Source organism: Harpia harpyja, chromosome 2, assembly GCF_026419915.1.
Source record: "Harpia harpyja isolate bHarHar1 chromosome 2, bHarHar1 primary haplotype, whole genome shotgun sequence".
Taxonomy (NCBI): Eukaryota; Metazoa; Chordata; class Aves; order Accipitriformes; family Accipitridae; genus Harpia; species Harpia harpyja.
In genome coordinates, this window is record NC_068941.1 from 71,478,552 (window position 1) to 71,494,671 (window position 16,120).

The 16,120-nt window shown below is 39.3% G+C and overlaps 1 protein-coding gene across 14 annotated transcripts in view; it reads left to right on the forward strand.

Annotated features, from left to right (window-relative positions):
- KCNIP4 (potassium voltage-gated channel interacting protein 4) overlaps positions 1-16,120 on the forward strand; it is a 474,029-nt gene that overhangs the window by 303,954 nt on the left and 153,955 nt on the right. The window contains exon 1 of one of the 14 annotated variants that reach the window (XM_052780359.1): positions 952-973. The exons of the other annotated variants lie outside the window; for them this stretch is intronic. The gene's annotated coding sequence lies outside the window, so the exon portion shown is untranslated. Of the gene's footprint in view, positions 1-951; positions 974-16,120 lie in introns of those variants that run through there. 14 annotated transcript variants of the gene reach the window in all.

Sequence of the window (16,120 nt, forward strand, 5' to 3'; positions counted from 1 at the left end):
GCTACCCACACCCTGGTCTGCAGGTGATATGAGTGATGTATTTTATTAGCATTTAATTAAATTGCAAATGTTATGCTAAACTGAAATTGCTGGCAAAAGTTGAATAGCTGGATTAAATTACACCCTTGTTTAAAAGCAATGAATTAAAAGATTGTTGAGTAATCTGGAGAAAATATATTATTCTTCAACTCTCTTGAAGCGATTAACCTATGCTCTGCTGCTTTAAAAAAATAAAAAAATATCCCTCAGCAAACATGCGGAAGTTTGAAGCTGTTGCAACATTAATTTCACAGCTTCCTAGTTTAGGTTAATGACTTCTGATTATAACAATGAAGATTAAATGGATCTCATTCATTCTGTAGTAGTAAAGAGATAATATACACTTGCAACAATTGCAAATGACTAAAATTAAATTTTATATTATTGCATTAAGATCCAGGGAGGGGTGTAATAACTTCAGTTTATGAAAAAGTTGATTCTATTTCAGTTTGGGGAACACTGAATGATTTGACTTATTCCCATTTCCTTATTTGGATATGTGCCTTAAGAAGTCTAATTATGCAAAAGCCATTTGATATGACTTTGTTTAGAACTAAATATTTCCAGTTAAAATTTATAGCTATCAATAGAAGATGCTGGCTACTGCAGAGAATGCTACAGCCAACTGGAAAGAGGAGGAGTATTCTGATGGGAAATGGGAGGCAGGAGGGCTCCAACATCACATTTTTCATTTGAGGGAGGTAACAAAAAAATGTGGAAAAATACAATTTTTCTGGTTGCAAAATATGAAGGAGCTAAAGGCTGGGAGGGGAATTGGGTTTCCATCCAGAATTCTTTTTCTTTTCTAGGATTAGAAACAAAACCAACAAAAAAATAAAAAGTGTCCACTTGAAAGTGTAGTGGGGGGAATCAAACAACTTCTGCAAATGCCTTCATTCAGCTCTTCTAAGCTGAAAGCCTGGACTCAGTTTCTGTAGGTATTGTTTCCCAAATACTAAGTTAGCCATCTGAGGATTTTTTTTTTTAAATCGGGATGACACCCCACTGAACATAATTTTAAATTAAAACATTTTCTTTGGTGTTTTATCTTTTTATTAAAGCTCTTTCTTAAGTTAAAAAGAAATAAGGCAAGTGCATGCTTATTGCACAAAGCCAATGTTCGGTTTCTAAATGGCACTGAAAGTGAGGAAATTGCAATTTCATTTTTGTAATTGTGTATTTTAAGTTGTTTTAAGATGTTCAGTCTTTAATTTCGTACTGAGCTCTCTAGATAACTCATAGTGATTCTTTTGTTGTTGTTTAAGTCCTCTGAATATTCATAGACTCACATGACTTGTAACTGATACTAATAAGGAATACTAGGTATTCTGCACACATGCAAATGAAGGCCTAGCAACAAAAAAAGGAAGTGCTTTGTCTTTTCTTGTTCTAAACATGAATCCTTTTTAAAGAAGTCTGATTGTTCAGACCTGAATGCTGAGCACTTCTGAAAACCAACTCCTTAATGCTGTCTATATCTGGAGAAAAAATTTGTGGGACTCCAAATAACTTACAGAAATGACGTTTCAAATCACAATAGTGTGCAAATCTGTACTACGTGGTAGACTTTGGGGGAGATAGGAAGTCTATCTTTTTCTAAGTGAATTTACTGTAATTATTTTGTGCTTTTGTGTGCTAACCACGAGATTTCTGGATATGCTTAGGAATAGCTCTAAAAAACCAGATTGCACTGTTGATATACCCAACAGTCACAGGTTTTAAACAAATGCCAGTATGTGAAAGAAGCACAATGAATGTTGGCAGAAACAAGGTTAATTTCTTATTGCAGCTTAGACACTTGAAGTAAGAAATACTTAATTTTCTTTTCTCTAATTTCATACTTTCTTACAAAAGATTTCAGTGAGCTTGCTAATGATAATAACTTTCCTTTTAGGTATTTCTTTTTGCAAAATTGTAGCTACACGATGTGGTATTTGGACAGTTGTCTAACTTAACTGAAAATGTAGGGGTGGGGAAATAACAAGATCAGTAGTAACTCTAATCCAACAAGAGACCTGGGCATATACAGGTTAGTCTGTGCAAAACTCAACTTCTAAACACATCTTATGTGTGGGCTTTACATGGCTTCTCAGACAAGGAGACCGGATACATGTGGATAAGCACACAGACACACACACACACAATTTTTTTTATTTTTTTATTAAGTTGACATGCAGAATGTTCATGGACATCATTTTTGTATCTGTAATGCTACCCATTAGATGCTTTGGAGTGTCAGCTGAAAAACCAGGAGACAGTTCAAATTAAGACCAGGCATTCTTATTATTTCATGTTATAGATAAATCCATACAAGTAATATACTGCCCAGTTGTACTGTGTATGCCGTGAAGTCTCCTGGATCCCACAGATGTTGGCAGCTCTGTAATTCCATCCCTGATTTGAGAGAATTAAAAACTGTATAATCTAGCTCAGAGAGAAATTTTAAAGTCAAGGGCTGCCAGTAAAGCAGTAGGTCTGTGCAGCCCAAATTGCCAGACTCGCTAGACAAGAAAAAGGAATATCAACAAAGACATGGTTCTAGTCTAGTGAATGCCACTAAAATGGAAGGAAGGGTCCTGGGTGTTTACATATTCCACATTACCTGTGAGGAAATCCTCATGAATAAGATTGAACTGAAACCTGTTCATTTTCTGAAAAACTGAAGAGCAGAAGCAGACAGCCTAAGCTTCTTTTCTCAGACCTTGCTAGAGCAGGCAAGCTATGATACAAAGGAGCAATGATAGATGTTCCGATTCAAAATCTGTTGAGGACAAAGGAGAGATACTCGTGAGTTTAATAGACCCTGGACTGGGTTTGGAATGAAGTGGCAATTAAGTCTCCAAACTCATTAATTCTGATTTGATTAGTGTTGGTTGGTTGTTTGTGTTTTTTTTTTTTTAAAACTGGATGGTTATTTGTTAATTAATAACTAGACTTAGATCAGCTAGCTTCACAAAGATTGTTGAAAAGCCATTGGAGAGTAATAGTTGTTAAGCTATGTTGTCTTATAATAATGAAGGCAGTGGCAAACCAAAATATACTTTTTGCTTTCTGAATAAATTTCTATAAAATGATATTTGTCATGCTTCTGTGAACAGTTGTTACAGCAACTATTGCTAACTGTACCTATTAGTTGCTACTTGGATTAGTCCAGTAGTCTGAAAGTCTGTGTAAATTCCTGCAAATATTGTTTACTTAAATGCTAAATTCTTAGCTTACTGCTACTGCAGTACTAGAAAGACTCCTCTCGCTGTACATCAAGAATCTTTCTAGAAATGGTCATAATTCTGAATACTGGATGTATACCTGATTTGGTGGTGGTGTTTGTTCATGTCCTCCAAGATGAATCAAACTGGAACATATCATGAAGCAACCAGTAAGCTTTTTGAAAATAAAATTTGCATTTAAACTTCAGAGCCTAATATTTTCTTAAATAGTTAGCTAACACCTTTTTCTGTAAACTTATTCCCATATTTGAAGTTGCTGTAAGACTCAGAAGGAGAAGCTTGATAGTACTCGAGCTTTTCAAGGAATTATCATGGTTTATGAGTTAATAAAAAGTTATTTAGTACAACCCAAGGCTAGTGCTAAAATGGTTTCTATGCATTCAAACAGACAGGGAACTCTGAAAATTACAAAATCCATTTTAATTGTTTTGTGATAAAATGGGAAGTATTAACTGGGTTACAACCAACAATTCCTATGCTTGTAACGGTTTCTTGCTGTTAAACTTACTTGCTGTTACTAAATAAGTTTTCCCAAAACCCAGTAACAGGATGTGAGCAAAATAGAGGAGTGGAGGAAGACTTGAGAAGTGCACTGGATGAAGATTCATAGTACCTATGCAGTTACGATTGCTCACGAACAAAAGGGAGAGGTTGTCTTGAAGGGGACGCAACACTATGGGTAGCAAATCCTGCTCAACTTTTAGAGAAAGGGTTCTAAGTTGCTTAGGATAGTTTTATAGGGTGTCGTGGTTTAACCCCAGCCAGCTAAGCACCACGCAGCTGCTTACTTACTCCCCCCCACTCAGTGGGATTGGGGAGAGAATCGGGGGGAAAAAAGTAAAACTCATGGGTTGAGATGAAGACAGTTTAATAGGACAGAAAGGAAGCATAATAAAATGACAATAATAAAAGAATTGGAATATACAAAACAGGTGATGCACAATGCAATTGCTCACCACTCGCCGACTGATGCCCAGTTGGTTCCCAAGCAGCGATCCGCACCCCCCAGGCCAACTCCCCCCAGTTTATATACTGGGCATGATGTCACATGGTATGGAATATCCCTTTGGCCAGTTTGGGTCAGCTGTCCTGGCTGTGTCCCCTCCCAACTTATTGTGCCCCTCCAGCCTTCTTGGTGGCTGGGCATGAGAAGCTGAAAAATCCTTGACTCGGTATAAACACTACTTAGCAACAACTGAAAATGTCAGTGTGTTATCAACATTCTTCTCATACTGAACCCAAAACATAAGGCTGTACCAGCTACAAGAAAGAAAGAAAATTAACTCTATCCTAGCTGAAACCAGGACATTGGGTAAGACATGTTGCAAGCTTTAGATCTTTCAGCCTTGAAATAGGAATAAAGTAAAGGACTGGGGAAAAACCTTGGGCAAATAGATGATATTCTGTCAGTATATGCCTCTCCAACACTTTCAGTAAAAAATAAAAAGAGATGGGCAGCTATTGCAGCCACTCTTGCTTTGGATTTCCAAAATTTTCAGCTCTAAGGAATACAGTCTTGGACTGTACTTCTGTATTCATGTGAAATGACATCCATGTTTATACTGTACATGAAAAACCTAATCATGAACTCCTCTGAGTGCAGAATCTTAAAATATGAACTCTATTCGAAAAGAAAAGGTTTCTTTTTCATGCTTCTCTAAAGCGATAATGTCCTTTCAAGATACTACTTCTTAGCCCTTTCTTTTTTAAGGACCTTATTACTGCACTAAGCTGTTTTCCATAGGCAAGCCATATTTGTTATTTAGTCTGCTGCGACAGGAACAGTTACAGAACAGCAGCCAGAAATGACAACTGTTATTCTAATTAATGCTTTTTAAAATATGTGCTGTTTATCCTATGTAGCTTCACAAAATAGAAAACTTGAAAAGAAGTGGGATTTGCTTAAATACTTCATCTAGTATAAGTGCTTGCCTTCAGATTTGTGGCTATATAGGAAAGTGATTTCCTAGACTATCTTTAAAAATTACCATAAATGCTATGTTGAAATTTTAGTGACCATAATTTATAAGTTTCTTTCTGTGGAAATGTGTTCTTTACCTAACACTGTCATCATACTTCACATGCCTTTTATTGACTGTAACAAGGCTCTTAGGAACATGTAATCAGACACAGTCAGTAAGCTCTGCTTGAAGGTTTGCTATTATGCATTGACAGAATGCTAATTTATTTATCTAGGCTCTATGTCTAAATGCCACACATAGGCTGTATGTTTCTCTTGCCTGGAAAACATAGAACTTGCATTGGGCTGGATGGTAAGTTGGCAACCTGGTGTACCTGTATAGAGGACTTGAGGGTAGAAGTGGGTTCTCGCTTGCATAGCTCATTAAATTATTAAATTGCTGTTTTATGCAGGAGGTGAAACTGCTGGGAGTAGGTGATTTAAAAAAAAAAAAAAAAAAAGGCAGATGTGTCCAGTCATGCCTCAGAGCAAAATTCCTTGTGCTAAGACCAAGAAGGGAGACAGAAGAGTTCAGATAGGCTGGATTGCATTTCATTCCCTGAACTGCACTTTGAATGGGATAACTGTGTGTTGTACCTTACAGCTAAGCTGCTTGAAAAAAACTATTTGCTGATGTCACTAGTAGGTGACAGAAACTGAAATACATAAACCTACAAATACCAAAGGTGATTATCCTCTGCTTTGGTTAACCAGCAGTTTAAAAATAGTAGTATACTCTAAACATGGTTAGTTGCTTGCCCTGCTGTTTTAATGCTATAACATAAAACATCTGAGGACCAAAACCTTCAATTCAAATATCTCTGTTCGTAATAAAAAAAAAAATTCTTTCAATAAAATCTTAGACCTCAGTGGGATAAATTGCTACAGAAAAGAAGTTCTTTTAACACTGGCTTCTTTTGTGGTTTGTCCTTTTGTTTTTGCCAGTAACTGAGGTTTTATCCATCAATGAAATACTGTGTATTCCAGTTTTGATGTTATTCCAAAACATAGTTCAGTAAGAACTGCTGAGGATTACTGAGGCTCCATCTGTTCTTGCCATGAATAGGAAATACTACAGATGATAGTGAGCAGATGTATCCTGCCTATTGCAGTCATGCTCAAAAACACTGAAATATTGGATTGAAAAGGCAAAAACATTTTAGTTCTGTACAGCTTTCTCTTGTGTTTGCCAAACTCTATGTATGTGTCTGACAGGCATCTCAAAATCATTTTGCTTTCCTTTAACAGTTTCCAAAATGTGGTTTGGTTTTGGTTTTGGTTCCCACCCCCCCCTCTTGAAATTACCTTTGTTCACAGTCCAGGACAGAATTCAGTTTCGCATCCAATCCAGAATGACATATGATACTTGAGCAACTTAGTGCCTATGAATTTATGCTCACACTTTCTTTTTCTCTCACCTAGTAGATTTTGAGGGGGGGTTGTGTACCTTGCATTTTTAAGTATTTTTTTAAGTGCAGAAAGGAAGACAAACATCAACTGGGCATCCTAAAAATTCATATGTCAGTGTGGTGGGTGCTCTAAAAAAGATCCTTGCTTTGCCTTGAGTATAGGAGGGGTTCAGATGCAGGTCTCTCCTTCCAAGGTGAGTATCTTAAGCTGCAGCGATAGAGACAGGAGAGAGATAGGGTCCACCCTAGTTTCAAAAATGTAGCACCACAAACTATGAGAATGGATTATTTTGCAAAAGTTGAAAAGCATCATTAGGCACTTATACGTATTATATTTATTATTTAATTATTGTTTGGTTTTACACTTAGTACTCAAACTGAGGCGAATTTGGCTGAAGCGCGTTGGTGACGCGGCCAGCGTAGCTGCGGTGCGGATGGCCGTGCGGCAGCGAGCACTGGCACGTGGAGCACGGCTGCTCCTCTCCCTGCCATCCTGAGAGAAGGAAACCCCGGTGCCCGATGTGTGCCACGGCACGTGGGCTTGTGCACGTTACTGCAGCTTCTCTTCCTCTTCGGGGCTGCGCAAGCCCTGTGCCAGCTCCCCTCGGAGGCTGAGCTGTCGCAGGGCGAGTCTTAAAGCGAGTGGCTGAGGTGAAGGATGAGGAAGGCTTTGAAGGATTGGTGTTCCTGCTGGATTTGTAAGACTGATGGACATAGCTCCTGCCCCATTAGATCTGGGGCTGTGACTGTTGGGTAGTCGGCCTCTTTCGTACAGGGATCAGAGCCTGTGACAGCTCGTTTTGGTTTATGACACTCTGCTCGTCAGGTTAGAGGTTGAGAGATTAATTCAAAGTGGCAGAGGTGTAATGAATGTACTCAGCCAACCAGGGAGATGGAGAACCTCTCTTATGGGATGAAGATGAAAGAAGCTGACTCATTTAGCACATCAGAACAGAAAGCAGGAGTGAGATATGATCCAGAGGCAGAAAAAATTGTATCCAAGGTAAATGATTAAGTTGGCACAAGTAATAGGTTAAACTCTCTGTGAGTCAGCTTATGCTGGAAATTGATGAAGCTCTGAGACAACTTTCCAATAGGAGCAGGAAGAGGAAGAAAAATTTCCTGAAGTTTTAAGGAGGAGTTTCATCAAATCATTAAAAGGATTGTTGAATGCGCAGCGGTAATGAACAATGCTTACTTTTAGTGCTGTATTTCTGTGAAAACTAAAGTCAGTCTTTCTGTAACTAGCTTTGAATCTTTTGACGCTGGGGGATTTAAGAGTATAAAAGTGGTATTTAGCTCCTCGAGTAATCCTTCCTGATGGAGAGCCCAGGACTCCCATTCTGATGATCTCTTCGTTTTTGTTTGAACATCACTTCTCTCTTAGAAGAAATGCTTTGCAGAATACTTTGAAATTTTCCATTTAATTTTATAACTCCCCTACTTTAGGCATGCTCTTTATTCTCTGGTTGTCCAAAGTGAAGAGGATATACAGTAGTACTAAATGATTTTACTTTAGATAAAGTTGATCTTTAGTGGTTGTCTGCCTATGTACGAATGTGATAATTAATGGAATAAGAAAAAAGCCTCCTGGCTCAAACAACTTAATTATTTCTTTGTGCATATCATATTGTTAATTTGGAAAAAAAGTTAATCTAACAATGATTAAAAGGAAAAGTTGCACCACAGGAAAAGTTGGCAACCAGCACTCTAGTGGTGCCACATGCTACTTCCTTGAGGCCACGGAAGGGAGTTTAAACAGTGTGATGATATTTGTGGGCTAAAAATCTGTAGTTAGATTGTATTCACTACCTTCAGTGCTGCTCCAGCAGCCCACATGGTGTAGTGTGATGCCACCCAGGCTGCTATTAGGCTCTGTAAACTTGGTTTCTCTGAACACTGATACAATAAAGCAAGGACACTTGAAGAGTGGGATTCAATCTAATTTTCAGTATTAATAAACTTCATACTCAGTATGATGATTTAATTAATTTTTACTGTCTTTTTAAAAAAATAATCTTAAGTTCAGGACATACTTGTTTGCAAAAAACCTATTAGTCTGATAGTTTGCAAACCTTAAGTTCAATTTTATATAAGACTAGCTAGTAACAGATTACAGTCTCTAGGCATGTCCACTGGGACCATTGTCTGCATACCTGAAGATGAGAAGATCTCTTAATTCTTGCCTCCATTTTCTCATGTATAAAGTAGAAAAAGGAAGAATGATTAGTTGTCTTTTTAGTGTTATTTTAGCTCTAGAAATGAAGGAAATCTGAGTGAAGTGTTACGTAGTTAACTCATTTGTAAAATAATGATCCTTCGTCTTAATCTTTATGAATCTATCCTTGGACCGAACTGTGGTGGCCAAGAAGTCAAAACTTTGGCAGCTACAGAGGGACTGAGATGATTTTTTTGATCGGGCGCTTTTTTTAAGGAGTTTGGATCTTAGAGGAGACAGTAGTGATTTGTTGTGCCATGGTATAAAATCCAATCATATAAGTCAATGATTCTTCCACAGCTTATTTCCTGCAGTGGTATTTGGATAGAGAAATTTGTCAGTAGTTCGTCAGTTGATACTTTAACTGTAGTTAAAGTTCACAGACACTTTTGACAAAAAACACAGACAAACCCCCTCCATTCCAAACTCAATATGTGAAGTGCTTTATGTTTTTTTTTCTTTTTTTTTTGTAGGTTCTTTTTCTTGTTCTTTCTATACACAAGATCTAACCTCAAAAAAAAGTGTATTTTACAATGTTTGATCATGAACTCCTTCCAGTTTTACATGTTGTGTTGGTTTTGGCTGGGATACAGTTAATTTTCTTCATAGTGGCTAATATGGGCCTATGTTTTGGATTTGTGCTGAAAACAGTGTTTGTCAGTAGGGATGCTTTTGTTACTGCTGAGCAGTGCTTACACAGAGTCCAGGCCTTTTCTGCTTCTCACCCCACCCTGCCAGGGAGCAGGCTGGGGGGGCACAAGGAGTTGGGAGGGGACACAGCCGGGACAGCTGACCCCAACTGACCAAAGGGATTATTCCAGACCATATGATGTCATGCTCAGCATATACAGCTGGGGGAAGAAGAAGGGAAGTGGGGGCATGTTCAGAGTTACGGCGTTTTGTCTTCCCAAGTAACTGTTATGAGTGATGGAGCCCTGCTTTCCTGGAGATGGCTGAACGCCTGCCTGCCGATGGGAAGCAGTGAATGAATTCCTTGGTTTGCTTTGCTTGTGTGCACAGCTTTTGCTTTACCTGTTAAACTGTCTATCTCAACCAGTGAGTTTTCTCACTTTTACTCTTCTGATTCTCTTCCCCCATCCCACTGCGGGGGGGGAGTGAGCAGGCAGCTGCGTGGGGCTTAGTTGCTGGCTGGGGTTAAACCACGACACAGCTGAATAAAGAACACACAATTTTAGACATATGCATGGGCTTATAAATACAAAGTAGCTTGGAAGCTAATTCTGAAAGCTTCTAAATAATCTGTTCCTGATCCAACAATGCACTGAAGTGGAACCCTAGCTTTAGCTAAAATTAATTGATAAAGAAATGGGAGACTCTTTGTATGTTGAAAGGCTAAGATTGTACTTGAATTCATTTTTCAGTGTACTGTGGGGTTTGAGTCAGTTGGGACCATGTTTTCCTCGATGTATTTCTTACTATTTATTTACTGTACAGTTAATTCAGCACTTGAGGTAAATGATAAAGCTGCAGCATCAGCTATATTCTTTTTCTAAGCTTGTAAATGGTAAAAGTTTCCTGGCATTAAGGGAAAACTCACTTTTTTGTAGTAGAGCTAGGAATAGGATTTTAAAAATAATAAACAGATGCTATAGGTAATATTCCATGGATCTGAATGGAAGTGTACTGGAGTATGTTCTGAAACAGTGAATGCGAAATATTACTATTCTTATGTCCTTTGGATGATCTTTTGAGTAAGACAATGTCTATTTTTAGTGGCAATGTAAAACAAGCAAGTGAGGAATGCAGTTATTTGATACTGCTATTTAAAAACTCTTCAACCATTGCAAGATGAAAAGAATTTTTATATATGTGTGTTTGTCTTAACTTCTGCAATTTTATTCTTAGATCAAAGTTTAGATCAATTGCATTAAGATGTTGCAATGTTGAAATATAAAATGGTTTTGTTTCCTTTTTTAGTCTTAATTGCAGTCTTGCATCATATATCTTGCAGACTTAAGGGAAAAAAGCCACTTAGAGTGTGAGTGTCCCATTGTATAAGTAATGCTCACATGTAAATGGCCTTCTGGGATCAATAGATTTGATCCTCTTGTGGTATTATTTATAGCTTCTAAAAGTATGACCAGCTGAGCTACTTACAAAAAGCAAATCATACTTTTGAATTTGAGTCTGTACCCCATGCTTGCCTCTGTTTTGCTATGTGTTCATCAGAAAAGGTAAGAATGAGGAAAAGACTGATCCACAATCTTCTTTTGGTTAACACAGTGAAAATCAATAAATGTACTGTATCAATAAAGGACTTGATTGATTTATTCAATTCATCAGTTTTATAGAACGTGTGTCCATTTTTCTTATTTATGTGACATTAGGAATGCACTAAGAATTAAGAACAGAACAACACAACTAAGATGTTTGGAGGTTTTGGGGGTTTTTTGGTTTGGTTTGGTTTTGTTTTTTTTCCAGGGGACAATCTTGGCAGAAACCCTCATAGAGTCTAAAAGTAGACTTGATTATTTTTCTGAAGGCACGTGTTTTTGGAGGAACCTAATACAGAGTAAATTATCATGCATGGTACTCTTACTTTTTGCTTAACAATAGCAAAAACAAGTGCTTCTGCATTGCTGGTTAGAAATGGCATATGTACTCACACATCCTGCAATTAATTGATAAGCAATATAGTGTTAAGCAGGCTATATAAAAATAATGTGGAAATTTGGGGGGGGGGGGGGGGGGGGGGGGCGGCGGAACAGGAAGCTACCAGTCCAAGACCATAGGTCTTCAACATACTGTTCTGGAGATTCTGAAAAGAGTCAACAAACAAAGCAAGAGCAGACAGAAGAAATGCTACCGGAGAAAAGCAGATTCTTGTGTTAAAAGTTTTAGACATAGAGTATGTTAGTACTTTTGAGTGCAGAGAAGGGACTAAGATTGAGAAAACAACTGTGGAAGAAACAGACTCTTTTTTAAATTTTATTTTTATTAAACTAGAGAGGCAAAAAGCAAGAGTCTGAGGTACCAACAGAGCCTTTGAAGGCAGTGAACAGGAGAGCTCCCATTCCTCCTTTTTTCCCCCCACTGGATGGCAAACACTGTTCAAAACAAGTTAGAACAACAAAATTAAATTTAGGTTTTGTGCCTTTAACAAGTGAAAAATATATGCTTTCCTATATTTGTTTTCATTTGTTAACCTTGATTTAATTATTTTTCTATCAAGTATTGATGATTTGAGGGAGTGGCAATTAGAGAGTCATCTTTACATGCATTGAAAAGAACTTCTTTGCTTTTGTAATTCACTTTAAGATTTTGTAATAAACATAATTAGCTAGCACCCTTTGTAGTGTTTCCAAATATATGTATGTCTCATGAATATGTACTTTTGATTCTAGTCTGTTTTGATCAGGACTCCTTTTTACTATTTGGGATTTTCAGTCACATACGTAATTTACTCAGCAACAAATTACTTCATCTTGCTACTTTCTGGAATGAAAATTATCTTGCATGTCCATCTTGAGCCTCAACAAGTACTCTAAATATAATCAAACATTTGGTCCTGCTACTCTGTTATAGTCCCGTAATCCAGATGATCTCTAAAGATCATTGTAAAACATGTTAATAAGACCACTGCAATAAAAACAAAACAGTGATTGTGATTTTCTTTGAAAATTAGAAGTTTTCTTTAACAAAATGTGCATCTTGGACTATGAGCTATCCTCTTTTGTAGACTGCAGAAATGCAGATGGGGAATGGGTCTTAGAAACTTTAGAAGGCCACGCTTTGGACTGAAGTATTCTGTCAAATTATTTGGATAGACTCTTGATCCTGCAGCTCTTTGGTTCAGGCAGCAATACGTCTCTGTTGTACTCTTCAAGCTGCACTTAAAGATCTAGCAATGCAGCCATGCATAGGATTCAGCCTGCAGCTCTACTTGTGTTCTTTTCTGTCTATGGTTAAAGGCACCTGGAAGCGTGCATGCACTTGAAGTAGTATACCAAGGAAATTACACTTTGGGTTGGTGGACAATGAGGTGGATAAAAAAAAAAAAAAAAAAGCCCTGTTTGGATGACTAGGCTTAGTGGATAGTGGGTCATACTCTGTCTGGAGGCTGATAACAAGTGGAGTACCACAAGGATCTAGCCTGAGATCTGTCCTGTTTCACAGCTTTATCAATGACCTGGAAAGTGCTAACAAGTGCGCTGTCAACAGGTTTGCAGGTGATGCCAAAACTGGCTGAGCCACTAGTCAGCGAGACCTAGACAGATTGGAGGAACAGTCAGCAGGAATCTCATGAAATACAATAAGGACAAATGCCAAATCCCGCACTCGGGAAGGAATACGTGCTGGGGAGCAGCTCTGCTGGAAGGCATCTGGGGGACCTGGTAGACAGCAAGCTGAATGTGCTGCCTGGCATGTTGCCGTCTTGAGCAAGGCTGGGCTAGGAGCATCCCAGGCTGTATTAAAATGAAGGATCACAGCCAGTAGATTGAGAAAAGTGATTATTACCCTCGTTAGACTGCATCTAGAGTGCTGCATCCAGTTTTGGGTCCTCTAATACAAAGTACTGATAAACAGAAGTGAGTTCAGTGGAGACCCTGAAACTGGTGGAGGCTGGAGCATGTGCCCACTGAGGAGAAGCTGAGGGAGCTGAGCTTCTTCAGACTTGAGAGGAGACAGCTTCAGGCGGGCTTAACAGCAGCACCCCAGCACCCAAAAGGAGGTCATGGAGAAGACAGCCAGCCTCTTCGTAGGGCTCCATGGCAGAAGGACAAGAAATAATGGTCACAAATTGAAATAAGAGAGGTTCTGACTTTGTGAAAACACAGTCAAGCAGTGGGACTGGCTGCCCAGAGGGGTGCAGTCTCCATCTCTGGAGGTTTTCACAATGTGAGTGGGTCAATCTCTGACCACCCTGGCCTAATCTCATGGGTGGCCCAGCTCTGAGCAGGAGGTTGGACTAGACAATTCCTGAGGTCCCTTCCAACCTTATTTACCCTGGGACTTTTGTCAGAAGTATAAAATGCAACTGCTGAGAATGTTTCGTTTCTTAATATTTGCACTTAACATGCAAACTTCTGGTACAATCTAGACTCATTTTGCTAGAACAAAACGGGAACACATATATCCCCATTCTTCACAACAGCCAACATCACTCTTAGTGTCTAGTTTCGTAAGAATTAATTTTGAAAGTTCTGTTTAAACTTAATTACATTTATGCTGTAAACGTGAGAGAAGATTCTGCTTTTCACTGGATAAAATTAATTCCATCATCAAACTAATAGAAGAGAATTAATTAGATGATTATTTTCTCTGTGGCTGTAGGAAAGTAACAACTAGAGCGGTTATGTTTTAAGTTTGATCTGATGCTTGTACCAGTTTGGCAGTTAATTTAACAGCTACTTTTTGAGCTTCTAAGATCAACAGCACTGGAAACTGCCATTAATTCTGTAGCAGAAGCTGACCTCCAGCCATTACTATTACCTCTTAATGTTACCTATATTCTCTCTGCTAGGAGAAAGCAGATGTTTCTTCAGCTAGATCAGAGTTGTTCTCAACAGCCCCACTGTCTTCATACCACCCACAGCACTGAGGGGTCTTTCATAGCCAAAAGCCTAGTGTGGAGAGAGATTGTGCAGAAACCATGTTCAAAATCCCCTTCCTTCTCTCGGGCAATGTAGTACGTTATTTCGAAGCATGTGAATGTGTATTCCTGCAACCTGAGTGTACGCAGCTGTTAACGTGCTTTGGTTTGATTGAGTGCAAGTTGAAGAGCTGTGTACGAGAGCAGGAATAAGCAGAAGCAGCTTTGCCTGAGCAGAAGGAGTGGGGTGTGGGTGGCAGAGAATACCAGTGAACTGAATAGAGGAAAGGATTGTGTTATCTGACAGCCATCTATTTATAAATGAGATGGCATCTCCTGAGGGCAGTTAATGATCCTGACCATGCAAGTGTAAATTTTTTGTGGCCTAAAATAAAATCACAGTATAAAGAGATTTGATGTAGGATTAATGCTGCTGTGTCTCAGCTCTGTATCATAACAGCAAGAAACTACATGGTGTGCTTTTAAGCCTCCCTTTTTCCTGCAAATTTTCAGGGCATGTATCCCCATATCTCGTATCCCCTACAGAAAAAAAGGTTCACTTAACTGCTGCATGACTGTAGGAAGTATTGCCTTTGCACTACTTCTTTTCATTAATGGCCTTTTCTTAAGTTTTTCAGTCTTCATCATTCTCTGGTTTTGAGCCCACTGGCTTGCCAGAGAGGTCTGGGTGTTTTTGTAGGTGGATACTGCCCCCCCTTAAGAAAAACTGGGGGGGGGGGAAGCAGTTGTGGAAGTATGGAGAGGAAAAGGAAGATGAAACAAGCATCAGGTATCAAAAGGGAGGGGCTGCTTCCGTAAAGGAGATAAACCAGGAGCTGATGCTGTTCCCAGCACAGGCAGCGCCCTCCCGAACCAGGGCAGGGGTGCTGATGGAAAGAGTCACTGTCAACCATCCAGATGTCATCAGAGAATGTGATGTAACAAGTCAGGTCTGGGAGGTCAATCCAGAAAGTCTAGTCAGGAACAGAGGGGAGACAGCCGCAGATAATTCTAATGCAGGTTCAATGCTCACCAAGGAGACGGGGCCAGAAATGGGTACAGCCATGATAGAGCTGAGGCAGGGCGGCCTGGGCTGAACTGGAGCCCCTGGGCCCATGGACAGAGGAAGTGGGTAGGAGATCCCAGGTGAGGCTGTTCAAGGCCATCAAAGCCTAACAGTGCGCTCAGGGTCCTGCCTGGGTGCTGTTAATATCACCCTGATTAGTTCATGTGTTTGGGCTATTTACTTTTGTAAAATTGGGAATCTTGGGCCATACGCGCAGAGCTCTGCAGGGTGCCGGTTTCACACCATTACCTGAGCAAAAGGCGGGGGTGGTTGGCAGGAGGGGCCTCAGGTGGGCGATGCTCCCCTGTCCTGCTGGGGCTCCCGCAGATGCACCTTTGAAGGGACCCGATAAGGTTCAACAAGGAACGTGTGTTAACGGGGCGGTTTCTAACGCCAAAGCACGGACTGCAGGTTTGAAAACTTTTTGAACACTAGTCATAATTCTTAGCGACAGGAAAAAATATATTTTAATTAAATATATCATTTATGTCTACTTTGATTGTCGTTTTAATTTATTGGGCCTGCTTAGGTGCAGAAAACTGATCATCCACACAGGGTGGCCATAAATTGGCCTGCAGTGTTTTTTCTCTTGGGATCATTTCAGAGAACCACCTTGAACTTTCAAAAAAATTATCTTATAGCCCTCC